Raw genomic sequence first — 17287 nt, 5'->3', positions numbered from 1 at the left:
GTTTCATTTTTTTTTTTTGGTGGGGGCTAGCTGTTTCATTTTTTTTTTTTTGGTGGGGGCTAGCTGTTTCATTTTTTTTTTTTGGTGGGGGCTAGCTGTTTCATTTTTTTTTGGTGGGGGCTAGCTGTTTCATTTTTTTTTTTTGGTGGGGGCTAGCTGTTTCATTTTTTTTTTTTGGTGGGGCTAGCTGTTTCATTTTTTTTTTGGTGGGGGCTAGCTGTTTCTTTTTTTTTGGTGGGGGCTAGCTGTTTCATTTTTTTTTGGTGGGGCTAGCTGTTTCATTTTTTTTTGGTGGGAGGCTAGCTGTTTCATTTTTTTTTGGTGGGGCTAGCTGTTTCATTTTTTTTTTTGGTGGGGGCTAGCTGTTTCATTTTTTTGGTGGGGGCTAGCTGTTTCATTTTTTTTTTGGTGGGGGGCTAGCTGTTTCATTTTTTTTGGTGGGGGCTAGCTGTTTCATTTTTTTTGGTGGGGGGCTAGCTGTTTCATTTTTTTTTTGGTGGGGGATAGCTGTTTCATTTTTTTTTTTTTTGGTGGGGGCTAGCTGTTTCATTTTTTTTTTTTTTTGGTGGGGCTAGCTGTTTCATTTTTTTTTGGTGGGGCTAGCTGTTTCATTTTTTTTTGGTGGGGGCTAGCTGTTTCATTTTTTTTTTGGTGGGGGCTAGCTGTTTCATTTTTTTTTGGTGGGGGCTAGCTGTTTCATTTATTTATTTTTTGGTGGGGGCTAGCTGTTTCATTTTTTTTTTTTTTGGTGGGGGCTAGCTGTTTCATTTTTTTTTTTTTGGTGGGGGCTAGCTGTTTCATTTTTTTTGGTGGGGGGCTAGCTGTTTCATTTTTTTTTGGTGGGGGCTAGCTGTTTCATTTTTTTTTTGGTGGGGGCTAGCTGTTTCATTTTTTTTTTTGGTGGGGCTAGCTGTTTCATTTTATTTTGGTGGGGGCTAGCTGTTTCATTTTTTTTTTGGTGGGGCTAGCTGTTTCATTTTTTTTTGGTGGGGGGCTAGCTGTTTCATTTTTTTTTTTTGGTGGGGGCTAGCTGTTTCATTTTTTTTTGGTGGGGGCTAGCTGTTTCATGTAGTGAATGTTATACAATGCGTTTGCATGGGCTAAAAGTAGTAAGGCCCCATTTCTTTCTTCTATCAAATAATTTACTTTCTTTTCATACTTCAAGGGGTCTTATAGTAAAATGATCCTTGGTATGACCTTAAAACAATTGCATTTAGCTTTGCCTGGGGAGTGTCAAGATGGGAGTCATCTAGTGTAAATATAAATCCTTGGCATTACCCTATTCTCTTCCGGATCGGCTACATAAACTGAGAGCAAAGACAAAACACCAAGTAATACAGGGGCGGAAACACAATTACAAATCCCACGAGCCATTTCTGCCTACCTAACAAAGTCCAAGTCTTTGCGATCCTGTAAAAAGATAATGGACTGTCTCTACAAATATTTGTATCGCTTTGAGACAACTTGAAATAAAATGGGTCATTTTCAGCAAGTCCAGTATCAAACACCAATTTGTCCGTGCAAACCACGGCATGACTTAACGCATTACCTCAATCATGCAAAACCAGGCTTCCATTTCAAATGCCACTGAGAAAACAAAAAGGTTCTCAGATGAACTGTATTCACTTGTCTATTTCATAGCAATACACCTAATTTAACTAGACTGGTGTCTGGCAATTCCCCATTGTCAATGCAATGGTGGAAACTCACTTAAGGAATCACAAATTCCTCTCTGAATGAAGTCATTCATTGAATGTCCTAAGTACCAACGACAAAACAAAGAGACCCAGTAGAAAATAGATGCTCCAACGTGCATTGCTTAGTTCTGGACAACGGAAAAGCCATTCTAGTGAAGACAAAAATATATAACACTTTTTTTTTCATTAACTTAATTTATCCATCCTCATCCCTCATTTACAGACCATACGTTGCACACAAGTATTAGAAAACACAAGAGGTCCCATTTGTTAGTCTCAATAAACCCCATGTCACCCAGTTGTTAGTCTCAATAAACCCCATGTCACCCAGTTGTTAGTCTCAATAAACCCCATGTCACCCAGTTGTTAGTCTCAGTAAACCCCATGTCACCCAGTTGTTAGTCTCAGTAAACCCCATGTCACCCAGTTGTTAGTCTCAGTAAACCCCATGTCACCCAGTTGTTAGTCTCAGTAAACCCCATGTCACCCAGTTGTTAGTCTCAATAAACCCCATGTCACCCAGTTGTTAGTCTCAATAAACCCCATGTCACCCAGTTGTTAGTCTCAATAAACCCCATGTCACCCAGTTGTTAGTCTCAATAAACCCCATGTCACCCAGTTGTTAGTCTCAATAAACCCCATGTCACCCAGTTGTTAGTCTCAGTAAACCCCATGTCACCCAGTTGTTAGTCTCAATAAACCCCATGTCACCCAGTTGTTAGTCTCAATAAACCCCATGTCACCCAGTTGTTAGTCTCAATAAACCCCATGTCACCCAGTTGTTAGTCTCAATAAACCCCATGTCACCCAGTTGTTAGTCTCAATAAACCCCATGTCACCCAGTTGTTAGTCTCAATAAACCCCATGTCACCCAGTTGTTAGTCTCAATAAACCCCATGTCACCCAGTTGTTAGTCTCAATAAACCCCATGTCACCCAGTTGTTAGTCTCAATAAACCCCATGTCACCCAGTTGTTAGTCTCAATAAACCCCATGTCACCCAGTTGTTAGTCTCAATAAACCCCATGTCACTCAGTTGTTAGTCTCAGTAAACCCCATGTCACCCAGTTGATCCGAATGACCGGTTCTGGTTCTGACGTCCGAACCACACGGTCCCAACATGCGTTACAACTGCAGTTCAATAAAACATTTATATTTTTCTTTTAAAAAGGGACTTATTTTTTCATACACCGCCAGAACATTGTCATCTCCGTATGACTATTATAATAATAATAATAATAACAACAACTTATTTCCCACTCGTCCAAACCATGATCAAAACTAGAACTATAGAAATACGCTGGTCAAAATCTAAAATGATCAACAGCGCCTCTACAACCTCAGGAGGCTGAAGAAATCTGGCTTGGCCCCTAAGAAAACTACTAACTTCAACAGATGTTACCATTGAGAGCAATCCTGTCGGGCTGTATCACCGCCTGGTACGGCAACTGCACCGTCCGCACCCACAAGGCTTTCCTGAGGGTGGCGCTGTGAGCCCACGCATCACCTCCAGGACATCTACAGCAACCAGTGTCACGGGACCTCAGCCACCCGAGCCACGGCCTGTTTACCATCTAAAAGGTGGAGACAGTACAGGTGCATCAAAGACCGAGAGACTAAAAAACAGCTTCTACACTACATGGCCAAAAGTATATGGACACTTGCCTGTTAAACATTGCATTCCAAAACCATGGGCATTAATATGGAGTTGGTCCCCCTTGGACACTGATGTTGGGCGATTAGGCCTGGCTTGCAGCCAGCGTTCCAATTCATCCCAAAGGTATTCGATGAGGTTGAGGTAAGGGCTCTGCATAGGCCAATCAAATTCTTCCACACCGATCTCAGCAAACCATTTCTGTACGAACCTTGCTTTGTGCACGAGGGCATTGTCAAAATAGGGAAGGGCCTTCCCCAAACTGTTGCCACAAAATTGGAAGCACAGAATCGTCTTGAATGTCGTCATATGCTTCAGCATTAACATTTCCCTCCACCGGAATTAAGGGGCCCGAACTATGAAAAACCTCCCCAGACCATTATTCCTCCTCCACCAAACTTTACAGTTGGCACTATGTTTTGGGGTAGGTAACATTCTCCTGGCATCCGCCAAACTCAGATTTGTCTGTCCGACTGCCAGATGGTGAAGCGTGATTCATCACTCCAGAGAACGATTTCCCCTACTCCAAAGTCTTTTCACCACTCCAGCCGAAGCTTGGCATTGCGCATGGTGATCTTAGGCTTGTGTGTGGCTGCTCGGCCATGGAAACCCATTTCATTAAGCACCCGATGAACGGTTCTTGTGCTGATGTTGCTTCCAGAGGCAGTTTGGAACTCGGTAGTGAATGTTGAAACCAAGGACAGATGATTTATACGCGCTACGCTCTTCAACGGTCTCGTTCTATCAGCGTGTGTGACCTACCAATTTGCGGCTGAACCATTGTTGCTCCTAGACGTTTCCACTTCACAATAACAGCACTTACAGTTGACCGGGGCAGCTTTAGCAGGGCAGAAATTTGACGAACTGACTTGTTGGAAAGGTGTCATCCTATGACGGTGCCACGTTGAAAGTCACTGAGCCATTCTACTGCCAATGTTTGTCTATGGAGATTGCATGACTGTGTGCTCGATTGTATACACCTTTCAGCAACAGGTGGGGCTGAGATCCACTCATTGTGCCAAATCCACTCATTGTGTCCACATACTTTTGTATATATGGTGTATTTTTTGGGGTTTCGGACTGACATTGCTCGTTCTAATATTTATTTCGTTCTTAATTCCTTTCTTTTAGATTTGCACTGTTTTTTTGTACTGTTTTTGTATTTTTAGGCATTACTGTACTGTTGAAGCTATGAACATAAGTATTTTGCTACACTTGCGATAACATTAGCAAATTATGTGTACGTGACCAATAAAATTAGATTTGAACCGTTGTGAAGTGACAATGACAAGATTGCATTGACAACAAGCGTGGCAACCTGACACTACACATGCCATCAACTGGGGACCTCACACTACACATGCCATCAACTGGGGACCTGACACTACACATGCCATCAACTGGGGACCTCACACTACACATGCCATCAACTGGGGACCTCACACTACACATGCCATCAACTGGGGACCTCACACTACACATGCCATCAACTGGGGACCTGACACTACACATGCCATCAACTGGGGACCTCACACTACACATGCCATCAACTGGGGACCTGACACTACACATGCCATCAACTGGGGACCTCACACTACACATGCCATCAACTGGGGACCTGACTGGTTGCAATATAGGCTGGCGCCATTTTGATAAATGCAAGTTGCCAGAAACTCTTCCGTTTTAGACTTTGACCAGGGTTTGTCTCCCACCTCAAACAAAGCCCCCTTTCCCAATCCCACCAATAACCGTCCTATTCCAAGCCGCCAAAAATGGCATACACTCGCGCACACAAACACACACTCAACACACAGTCTTTTGTTGTCATAAGGGGACCTCCAGGAGCTTTTTGTGGAGGTACTGCTTCACCTCCTCTATACCATTCAGCTTCTCCACTTCATGATAGGGCAGCTGTGGAATAGAGGAACAACAGAGGAACACAAGGAGGGATGTCAGTAACACTGTTCGTTTTATACTTATTGGGCAAAGCGGACCATTAGTGGACCAGTTACCTGGTAGCAGTTGCCAATTCAAAAGCGCCATCGGATGATTGTAATGGAGGTAAAGGGATACTGACATTTGGTTGAAATGTGGTTGTAAGATGTTTAAAATGTGGTCTATATATATATATATATATATATATATACTTATTCATTTATTTTTTTAAATGTTGTTTTTAAGATGGTTTAAATGGTATGGGCTCACCTGCAGAATGACGTATCCCAGGAGCAGCAGGTGACGGTCTCTCATGGCCCGGGAGCCCACCAGCACCTCAGAGTTGTGACAGTAGTGCCACTTGTCATTCACCGACATAACCACTCTGAAAGAAGAAAGGCACATAGCGATTACCAAATGATTTCTCATTTAGAAATAAATTCCTTATTCACACAAGTGGCAAAAGACGGTAGAAAGATAGCAGACCTGCCAGCAAAACAGTCTTAAAGTTATTCGGTAACTTGCATTGCTCCACTGATGTATTATCAAGCATTTAGTTGTAGTATATAAGGATAGAAATCTGACTGGACAGATTTGGGAAGCCCATCAGCACTGACCTCTTGAGCTGCCGCTGGTCCCCAGCTCGATCAGCCGGGTGCAGTTGAAGTGGTGAGGTGGGCTTCACGTCCCCGTTTGCCTCATAGAATTGCAGGAAGCTCGCAGTTGAGCCCCTGACTCGCCGGGCCCCACCTGCACCCCTGCCTCATCCTTCAGGATTTTTCCAATGGAGAATTGGAAGAGGGAATTGGGGGCAGCCGTGGCAGATCCCCCTACCCCGGAGGCCCCTGGATGTGCCAGGCTGTCTGAGGGAGGGCTGCTGAGCGTGGAGCTGTCTTGGCTCTCCAGAGAGTGCTCCTTGGCCAGGCTGGAGTAGTAGTCAGCCGACGTGTAGTAAGGGTTGTAGTCCAGAGGGCCCCCGCCGTTAGGGCCCGTCCTCTGGGCCGAGGAAGGGTTTGCCCCTCGCTGCATGTGGTAGGGCACAAAGTTCACCGCATCATCCCCTCTCGACGGGTCGCTGGTCCCTCCCTACCTCTAGTGGGGCGAAGGGGGAGAACTTTTGAAAGTCTGAAGTGAGGGCTGTCACGGCTGCGGATCCTTCTGGGGAGGTCCCTGTCCCTGTCCGGATAGGGAGAACTCGGGTAAAATGAACATTTCTGTTTTATTCTATAAACTACTGACAACATTTCTCCCAAATTTCCAAATAGAAATATTGTCATTTAGAGCATTTATTAGCAGAAATTGACAACTGGTCAAAATAACAAAAAAGATAGTGTTGTCAGACCTCGAATAATGAAAAATAAGAAAATAAGTTCATATTCATTTTTAAACACAATAGTAATGTTAACTTAGGAAGAGTTCAGAAATCAATATTTGATGGAATAACCTTGATTTTCAATACCCAGCTTTTATGAGTCTTGGCCTGCTCTCCACCAGTCTTTCACATTGATGTTGGGTGACTTTATGCCACTCCTGGCGCAAGAATTCAAGCAGCTCGGCTTTGTTTGATGGCTTGAGACCATCCATCTTCCTCTTGATCACATTCCAGAGGTTTTCAATGGGTTTCAGGTCTGGAGATTGGTCTGGCCATGACAGGGTCTTGATCTGGTGGTCCTCCATCCACACCTTGATTGACCTGGCAACATTGCATCTTTTTTGTTATTCTGACCAATTGTCATTTTCTGCAAATAAATGCTCTAAATGACAATATTTCTATTCGGAATTTGGGAGAAATGTTGTCAGTAGTTTATATAATAAAACAAAAAAATGTTAATTTTACCCAAACATATAACTATAAATAGTAAAACCAGAGAAGTGCATAATTTTGTAGGGCACAAGCGATGTACACAGTGAATCAGAGAACTGTCCATTATTCGTGTGGTGCTGAAAACATATATGTTTCATCCCCCCCACGTCGTGAGAATACGTTGCCAAGCTTGGCCTACTTTTCCTGGATAGCGTAGCTCACGTGAAAACGGCTAACGTAACTGGAGAAATAGAAAGGTTACGAAATACACCATAGTGGAAACAGGTGGTACGTGAGTGAAATCTCCGGTTTGGAAGGATTTTGGAGTCATTGTGGGCAAGGACAATAACCCAGTAGATGGATACACTAGGACAATAACCCAGTAGATGGATACACTAGGACAATAACCCAGTAGATGGATACACTAGGACAATAACCCAGTAGATGGATACACTAGGACAATAACCCAGTAGATGGATACACTAGGACAATAACCCAGTAGATAGATACACTAGGACAATAAGCCAGTAGATGGATACACTAGGACAATAACCCAGTAGATGGATACACTAGGACAATAACCCAGTAGATGGATACACTAGGACAATAACCCAGTAGATGGATACACTAGGACAATAACCCAGTAGATGGATACACTAGGACAATAACCCAGTAGATGGATACACTAGGACAATAACCCAGTAGATGGATACACTAGGACAATAACCCAGTAGATGGATACACTAGGACAATAACCCAGTAGATAGATACACTAGGACAATAACCCAGTAGATGGATACACTAGGACAATAACCCAGTAGATGGATACACTAGGACAATAACCCAGTAGATGGATACACTAGGACAATAACCCAGTAGATGGATACACTAGGACAATAACCCAGTAGATGGATACACTAGGACAATAACCCAGTAGATGGATACACTGGGACAATAACCCAGTAGATGGATACACTAGGACAATAACCCAGTAGATGGATACACTAGGACAATAACCCAGTAGATGGATACACTAGGACAATAACCCAGTAGATGGATACACTAGGACAATAACCCAGTAGATGGATACACTAGGACAATAACCCAGTAGATGGATACACTAGGACAATAACCCAGTAGATGGATACACTAGGACAATAACCCAGTAGATGGATACACTAGGACAATAACCCAGTAGATGGATACACTAGGACAATAACCCAGTAGATGGATACACTAGGACAATAACCCAGTAGATGGATACACTAGGACAATAACCCAGTAGATGGATACACTAGGACAATAACCCAGTAGATGGATACACTGGGACAATAACCCAGTAGATAGATACACTAGGACAATAACCCAGTAGATGGATACACTAGGACAATAACCCACAGGCAGTTGACGATACTGAAGTTGTCGAACTTGACACAGTCGCTCACGATGGCGTTGCACAGTGTCTGGAAATCCTGGTGCTCCAGGATCTGTCTGCCTTCGTTCTCAGCTCCTCCACCGGGTATGGGAACCAGGGCTGCCTCTGAGTCACCACCGTCCCCTCCTGCAGCCCCGGCCTGTAGTAGCTGGCCGATCTTCTGCAGGGCGATGGGGTAGTGGTTGTGCGAGATCTTGCCCGGGTTCTGCGTCACCCAGCGCAGCACCTCATCGCCCCGATGCGAGCGCTCTATCAGCCTCTTCATGGTGAAGAAGGTGTCGTAGCTCATCTTCTCGTGGATGAAGTTCCACGTCTTCTTCTTGTTGCCAGCGGTGGTGGTGCCGGTCGGCATACAGAGGGATGTGGGGAGGCGGAGGAGGGGGGGGCAGGTGCGGGTGGTAGTGCTGCTGGTGACTGTGGAAGTGGGGCCCCTGGTAGAGGGAGCGGGTAGCTGGGGGTTGGAGTGTGCACGTGGTGGGGGTGGTGGTTCTCCAGCATGGGCAGCCCTCTACCCCCCAGGCCCGGCCAGTGCCCTGGCTTTCCCCCTCCTCCTCCCCCACCTCCTGAGCTGCACAGGCGGGTAGCGTACATGCCGGCGAGGGCAAGGACACTAGGGCGGCAGGCGTGTCGTGGGCAGAGGGGATGATGATGCTGCCGCAGCTCAGGAGGCCCGGGCCGGAGTGCAGCCACAGCATAGTACACGGGCTAGTCCACCGCTGGCGCACTGCACACTACACCTACAGGGAGAAAGGAAGGGAGAGAGGAGAGAAGATGGAACGAATAGACTAAATAAAACACTCCAGTATAGAATGTGTGAGAATCCCTGGAGGGTCACAAAATACATGTACACACTAGGGGTGAAATTGGGATACTTGAGTATTTTGGGTAATTTCCTACTTAACCAGAGTCAGACCAACTCATGTATACCATTTTTTGGTCTGTGTGCAGTTTAAAGGTAGTATATCATTATCTATGGGTATCTACTAGCCAGCTCCTCTCAAAAGAAGGGAAATAGACCCAACTAGTCCAAAGCTGGGTGGTTAATAACTTATAGTCTTAAAGCTATACCTATAGCGCATTCGGAAAGTAGTCAGACTCCTTGACTTGTTCCACATTTTGTTACATTACAGCCTTATTCTAAAATTGATTCAATTAAAAAATTGTTTTCAATCTACACAAAACACCCAATAACAAAAGCAAAAGCAGATTTTTAGGATTTTTTGCTCATTTATACATTGGAGTCCACCTGTGGTAAATTCAATTGATTGGACATGATTTGGAAAGGCACACACCTGTCTACAGTATATAAGGTCCCACATTTGATAGTGCATGTCAGAGCAAAAACCAAGCCATGAGAATGAATGAATGAATGGTCTGTAGAGCTCTGAGACAGGATTGTGCCAAGACACAGATCTGGGGAATTTCTGCAGCATTGAAGGTCTCCAAGAACACAGTGGCTTCCATTATTCTTAAAAAATGGAAGAAGTTTGGAACCACCAACACTCTTCCTAGAGCTGGCCGCCCAGTCAACCTGAGAAATCGGGGGAGAAGGTCAGGGAGGTGATTAAGAACCCGATATTCACTCTGACAGCACTACAAGGTTCTCTGTGAAGATGGGATAACCTTCCAGAAGGACAACCATCTTTGCAGCACTCCCCCAATCAGGCATTTATGGTATAGTGGCCAGACGGAAGCCACGACAACCTGTTTGCCAAAAGGCACCTTAAGGACTCTCAGACCATGAAAAACAGGATTTTCTGGTCTGATGAAAATCAAGATTGAACTCTTTGGCCTGAGTGCCAAATGTCACGTCTGGAGGAAACCTGGCACCATACCTATGTTGAAAGGGATGGTGCCAGCAGCATCATGCTGTCGGGATGTTTCTCAGCTGCTGGGACTGGAAGACTAGTCCGGGTTGAGGCAAAGATGAACAGAGCAAAGTACCGAGAGATCCTTGATGAAAACCTGCTCTAGAGCGCTCAGGACCTCAGACTGGGGTGAAGGTTCACCTTCCAACAGGACAACAACCCTAAGCACACAGCCAAGACAAAGCAGGAGTGGCTTTGGGACAAGTCTCTGAATGAGCTTGAGTGGCCCAGACTTGAACCGGATCAAACATCTCTGGAGTGACCTGAAAATAGCTGTGCAGCGACGCTCCCCATCCAACCTGACAGAGCTTGAGGATCTGCAGAGAAGAATGGGAGAAACTCCACAAATACAGGTGTGTCAAGCTTATAGCGTCATACAAGGCAGTTGTTTAAATTAAGTTTGCAAAAATAAAATGCATAGATTGATGAGGTGGAAAAAAACAACAATCCATTTTCGAATAAGGCACTAAAGGGATCTGAATACATTGTAGTAATTAATAGAGAATAAATTAGTTCATTTTACTGATAATCGTGAGAAACGAGATTCTATCAACTTCCTCATTGACCGACTGCTTTGGGTTCTGCCTCTCATCTGCGGAGACTTTGGTTTCGTAAACAACTCCCAGGATGCAGCCAGCTGTGACATAGCCACTTTGCTGACTATCCCGGTGTGGGTTACGCAGACGATACTCGTGAGGGGCTGGGTGTTTGGCTTCGTGATGTGCAAACTGCTGAAAGGGGTGATCTCGGTAGGTGACAGCAATCTTAGCCCATGAGGACATGTACACATATGCATGTCCAACCAGCTCACCTAACGCCATGCCCTTTGTTCCCTCATTCCTTACAGTTCTGTTTCCAGTACCGAATAGTTCTCATGGTCTATATCAACATAGAGAGATACATGAAGGTGGTGCACAACAAACTTTGGGTTCTGCCTCTCTTCTGCGGAGACCTGGTTTCGTAAACAACTCCCAGGATGCAGCCAGCTGTTGCGTACTCTAGTAGCTGACTTGCTTATTGGCAAATCATCATCGTCACAGTTAATGAATAATGTCGGACTTTGTGGTCGAAGAATAGTTTTATTCGGAGGTTCTGTATCAGAGTGTTTTCAATGGCATATTCACCATAAACAAGTTAAGCAACACAAAAGTACTGTAACTTACTAATGCTCCCAGTAGGCCTACAAATGCTCCCTAATAAATTCTCAAGAAAAAAAAAAAACTGTCTCTATGGATACAAAGACCATAAACTTGTCCAAGGTCATGAATTCAACAGAACATAAACCTGTGACCATACACTTCAGTCGTCCTATTTATTTTCATTGAGCCAGTTGCAAAGACAAACAAGCCTGTTGACATTTTCAGATGATAAAACTGCTCTCGTCTTTGGCAGGATGGATACGCCCAGAAAGTGAAAACAACCTCTCACAAGGTACTGCCATAGCAGGAGATGCCAGGTAGCTTCGTGCAATGCAGGCCCTGCATGCTGTGACCCCCACTGTAGTGGACTGTCCTCCATGATGATGCTGGGCTCTGCTTTGTAACATTCCATACATTTCTCCATGGACTCCTCCTATTCATCAGAGTCAGACTCAGAAGAACTCAGAAGCAGTTTTCTTCTTTAGCAGCTCTGACTGTTGCTTCAGCAAGTTGCTGTGCAGGCCTCTCTTCCTTCAGCAAGTTGCTGTGCAGGCCTCTATTCCTTCAGCAAGTTGCTGTGCAGGCCTCTATTCCTTCAGCAAGCTGCCGTGCAGGCCTCTCTTCCTTCAGCAAGTTGCTGTGCAGGCCTCTCTTCCTTCAGCAAGTTGCTGTGCAGGCCTCTCTTCCTTCAGCAAGTTGCCGTGCAGGCCTCTCTTCCTTCAGCAAGTTGCTGTGCAGGCCTCTCTTCCTTCAGCAAGTTGCCGTGCAGGCCTCTCTTCCTTCAGCAAGTTGCCGTGCAGGCCTCTCTTCCTTCAGCAAGTTGCCGTGCAGGCCTCTCTTCCTTCAGCAAGTTGCCGTGCAGGCCTCTCTTCCTTCAGCAAGTTGCCGTGCAGGCCTCTCTTCCTTCAGCAAGTTGCTGTGCAGGCCTCTCTTCCTTCAGCAAGTTGCTGACCAAAGCCCAAACTTCACCCCTCTCAGGTCTAGGAAGGCACTTCAGGTCCTTAAAACCTTTGGTCGAGTGCTGTGGCGATCTCCAGCCATGTGAGGTTGTTGTTTCTCCAAGTCTGTTGTGAATGTCAGCTTGAATCTTACCATGTAGGCAGTGTCATTTAGATCACCTGAAGGAGATGACAGAGCAGGCAACACCACCGAGCAGGAAAAGTACTACTCTCTTCCCAGAAGTGAAGTCAAGTACCGGCACTGAAAGAGAATTCAAAATCACTTCAGTCAATTGTAAGAGACATGTTATTCTCTCTCGCTCTCTCTCACACACAGGGTAGCCTAGTGGTTAGAGTGTAGAGGAGGTAGGTAGCCTAGTGGTTAGAGTGTAGAGGAGGTAGGTAGCCTAGTGGTTAGAGTGTAGAGGAGGTAGGTAGCCTAGTGGTTAGAGTGTAGAGGAGGTAGGTAGCCTAGTGGTTAGAGTGTAGAGGAGGTAGGTAGCCTAGTGGTTAGAGTGTAGAGGAGGTAGGTAGCCTAGTGGTTAGAGTGTAGAGGAGGTAGGTAGCCTAGTGGTTAGAGTGTAGAGGAGGTAGGTAGCCTAGTGGTTAGAGTGTAGGGGCGGCAGGGTAGCCTAGTGGTTAGAGCGTTGGACTAGTAACTGAAAGGTTGCAAGTTCAAACCCCCGAGCTGACAAGGTACAAATCTGTCGTTCTGCCCCTGAACAGGCAGTTAACCCACTGTTCCTAGGCAGTCATTGAAAATAAGAATTTGTTCTTAACTGACTTGCCTGGTTAAATAAAGGTAAAATAAATTTAAACACACACACTTTTCTCTCCCTCGCGCACACACACACACACCTTATTATAACACTAATAGTGAGATAAAAAAATATTACCTGCAGGGCTTCAGTGGTGTTTCTCCAGTTTAGCTGTGGTTGGCATGGTGATATCGCACTGCGCACAAAAGCCAGATGTCTCGCAGCTGCAATCATGTTCCGTGCAAACTGTGGTTACTTCGTTTTCAATGTTCCACTGCTTTGCTATATCCATGAAATGCCCGGCGCACATTTCAGCATAGTGCCTCGGTCTTCATTACCGCCAGAGGGTGTGAATGCAGTTTCCAGATTTCATTGATGTGGTTCGCAGTAACCCCAAAGTAGTTGTGATTGTAGTCTCTGTGAGAGGAACAGCCCGTTTATGTTTCAACACCCCTGCTTTCAAAGCCCTCTAGCTTTCATACAGCTCGTGTATCCTTGTAACGATGGAAGCTCTCGAGGCTAAGTCATAAATTGAGTCGTTCGATGCTATCCGAATGATATGCCTCTAAAACAAATTGGAACCATTTCTCTGTTTGACCACTAGGTTTTATGGCACTTCTACCGTGGGGCTCTATAATGCCCAGGTAAAAAAAATATATATATAAAATAATCAGAGCAAACTACTGTGGGATTCTGTCTTTTACATTATAATCGTTCCATATATATATGATTAAGTATTTTCTGATGTTGGCTGTGTGAAGTATCTGCATTTGTGCACTTGAGCATCATCATGAGATTAAACAACTGCTTGCTACATCTACTTGCTTGTTTGTGTGTGTGTGACTAGAACTGAGTAACATGGTGTGACCTGCATGTTGCAAAACTGTAGATAACAGCCCAGCAGATGCTTTGTCCTTGTGTTTGTATGTGACAATATTGAGCTCATGGTGTGACTTGCTGTATCTTACAAAGTTGTGGTTAATCAGGTATAGGGAGAGGTGGTCATCACGAGGTTTAACTGAGATGGAAAAATACTGAACAACACAATAGCAGGAACTGAGCAACTGTTATAACTAGGGGGTGAAGAGAGAATAAAGTAGACGGCACGGGTCAAAACGTTGATTTATGACCCTGTGTCCATGATGACGTATACAGGTCCAAATATGGGCCTCCGTCCAGGACATCCTGTTCCTGTGGTCACGTGTTAGAGGGTGTGTTATTTTATATCTATATTGCATCCTTTGAAGTTGTCATGGTGATTGATGATGATGCAGGAATGTGTGCGCGTGTGTGTTAGAAACAAGGTCCCTTGGCATTGTGTCCATTTCAGGCTTTAAACAACAATTAAACAGCCATCTAAATAATGTTTCTCAGCCTAGTTTCCTATTTAGTTCTCTTTATATGTACAAGCACAGAGCTTCCAGATGGCTCCAGCCTAAGGATTTTCAGGCATGTACACCTGGGGAGATTAGAACCCCAAAGAAAAGATCGTAAAGGTAATTTCAGATTCAGGTTTATCATGACAGCCGCTTTATGAAAGGCCTTTACTTATGGCTAAACAGCTTCTATACAGCTTATTAATTAATGCTGTGGGATGAAATCAGGCGTTTCTAGGAGGTCTTAAACAGATCTACAGTGAAACAAACATGTACACTTTCCACACATATTTATTGACTTTTAAAAAAGACCACAGTAACATGACAGAATTTGTGCAAATGCAACGAAATCTGCTAGGGGATATTAAATGTACAACAGCAGTATTCTGTAACAAGCAATACGTGTTAAACATGAGGCACATGCAATCATGACAGCCTCTTTATGAAAGGCCTTTACTTATGGCTAAACAGTTTTCTACAAATCTTATTAATTAATGATGTGGGCATACCCAGGATTTACATGCAGGACGGTTGATCTACACATGGAGGGAAAATTTACGGAGTTTTGATGGAGCGGGCAAGTGTCTTTGAGTTGGTGAATTCGAAACGGATAAGGGTCAGGGCTAACCGGACCCTTTATCTGTAAGAAATAGTAAACATTTTGGAATTATAACGTGTTAAAATGTATGTACTACATATTTTGAATTAAATCATGTGATTTTCTGGATTTTTTTTTCTTCTCATTTTGTCTGTCATAGTTGAAGTGTACCTATGATGAAAATTACAGGCCTCTCTCGTCTTTTTAAGTGGGAGAACTTGCACAATTGGTGGCTGACTATATACTTGTTTTGCCCCACTGTATGCCTACTTTCCTGAAACGAGTCTCTCTCACTCCCCCTTCTCTCACTCCTCCCTCTCCCTCTCTCTCTCACTCTCCCTCTCTCTCTCACTCCCCCCTCTCTCCGTCTCTCACTCCTCCCTTTCTCTCTCCCTCTCTCTCTCACTCCCCCCTCTCTCCGTCACTCACTCCTCCCTTTCTCTCTCCCTCTCTCTCTCACTCCCCCCTCTCTCCGTCTCTCACTCCTCCCTTTCTCTCTCCCTCTCTCTCTCCTCCCCCTCTCTCCGTCTCTCTCTCCTCCCTTTCTCTCTCCCTCTCTCTCTCACTCCCCCCTCTCTCCGTCTCTCACTCCTTCCTCTCTCTCTCCCTCTCTCTCTCACTCCCCCCTCTCTCCTTCCCCCTCTCAGACGTTCCCTAAAGAGTTCAGACTCCCATATGAACTGTAACTAGGTAAAATCTTTCAAATTGTTGCGTTTATATTTTTGTTCAGAATAATAACAAGTGAAGTGAAGAACGTAATGTCCTTCATCACCTGACATATTGCACAAGTTGACTGCAGGTATTTGCTTAATAAAACGGTAGCAAAAAATATTAAAATGTATTAAAAAACTTCAGAGGTCGACCGATTAAATCGGAATGGCCGATTAATTAGGGCCGATTTCAGGTTTTCATAACAATCTGAAATCGACGATTTTGCCGTTAAAAAATATATATATTTATTTAATCTTTATTTAACTAGGCAAGTCAGTTAAGAACACATTCTTATTTTCAATGACGGCCTAGGAACGGTGGGTTAACTGCCTTGTTCAGGGGCAGAACGACAGATTTTTACCTTGTCAGCTCAGGGATTTAATCTTGCAACCTTTAAGGTTAACTAGTCCAACGCTCTAACCACCTGCCTCATGAGGACCCCGCCTGTTACGCGAATGCAGTAAGAAGCTAAGGTAAGTTGCTAGCTAGCATTAAACTTAATCATAATCACTAGTTATAGCTACACATGGTTGATGATATTACTAGGTCATCTAGCGTGTCCTGCGGTGCATATAATCGATGCAGTGCGCATTCGCGAAAAAGGACTGTCGTTGCTTTATTGTGTACCTAACCATAAACATCAATGCCTTTCTTAATATCAATACACAGAAGTATATATTTTTAAACCTGCATATTTAGCTAAAAGATATCCAGGTTAGCAGGAAATATTAGAAAATAAAAATAAAAGAGCCGCACACTCTAGGAGCTCAGATGCAAAAATTGAATTACAACGTTTCGACAGCCAAGCTGTCTACATCAGGGTATAATCACAAATACTGCGGGATGACTCGTTTATATAGTGTCAAAAGACACAGGTGTCTGTAATCATGACCAAGAGTGGCCTAATATCATTGGTTAATTCTCAAATATTAACATGTCATACAAGGAACAGCATACAAACAAATGGATAGCATACGATCATAGATTCATTTGACTACACAAGCTTACAAACAATTACAATGGCAAAGTCACAATAATCACAAGAATGGCTTCAGATCAAAGTCTATGTTGAGACCGAAGGGCGCAAGGGTCTTTAAGTTAAAGATCCAGGCAGCCTCTCGTTTTATTTTATTTTCATATTTTTTTTATTTTCAAGTTGTCTACTCCGCTAGCCAGCACCTCGCCTAAATAGGTATGCGTTAATATTTTTCTTCTAGCAGGCAATATTAACCAGGTGAAATTGTGTCACTTCTCTTGCATTCATTGCACGCAGAGTCAGTGTATATGCCACAGTTTGGGCCGCCTGGCTCGTTGCGAACTAATTTGCCAGAATTTTACGTAATTATGACAGAACACTGAAGGTTGTGCAATGTAA

At 44.2% G+C, this 17287-nt stretch overlaps 1 pseudogene; it reads right to left on the bottom strand.

Moving 5' to 3' along the window:
- Positions 1-1014: 1014 nt before the first annotated feature.
- Positions 1015-9115, bottom strand: LOC118401646 (uncharacterized; annotated as a pseudogene).
- Positions 9116-17287: the final 8172 nt, after the last annotated feature.

This window comes from Oncorhynchus keta, chromosome 23, assembly GCF_023373465.1.
Source record: "Oncorhynchus keta strain PuntledgeMale-10-30-2019 chromosome 23, Oket_V2, whole genome shotgun sequence".
In the NCBI taxonomy this organism is placed as follows: domain Eukaryota; kingdom Metazoa; phylum Chordata; class Actinopteri; order Salmoniformes; family Salmonidae; genus Oncorhynchus; species Oncorhynchus keta.
Note: the sequence above shows the minus strand (reverse complement) of the source record. Positions and strands in the feature narration are given on the sequence as shown.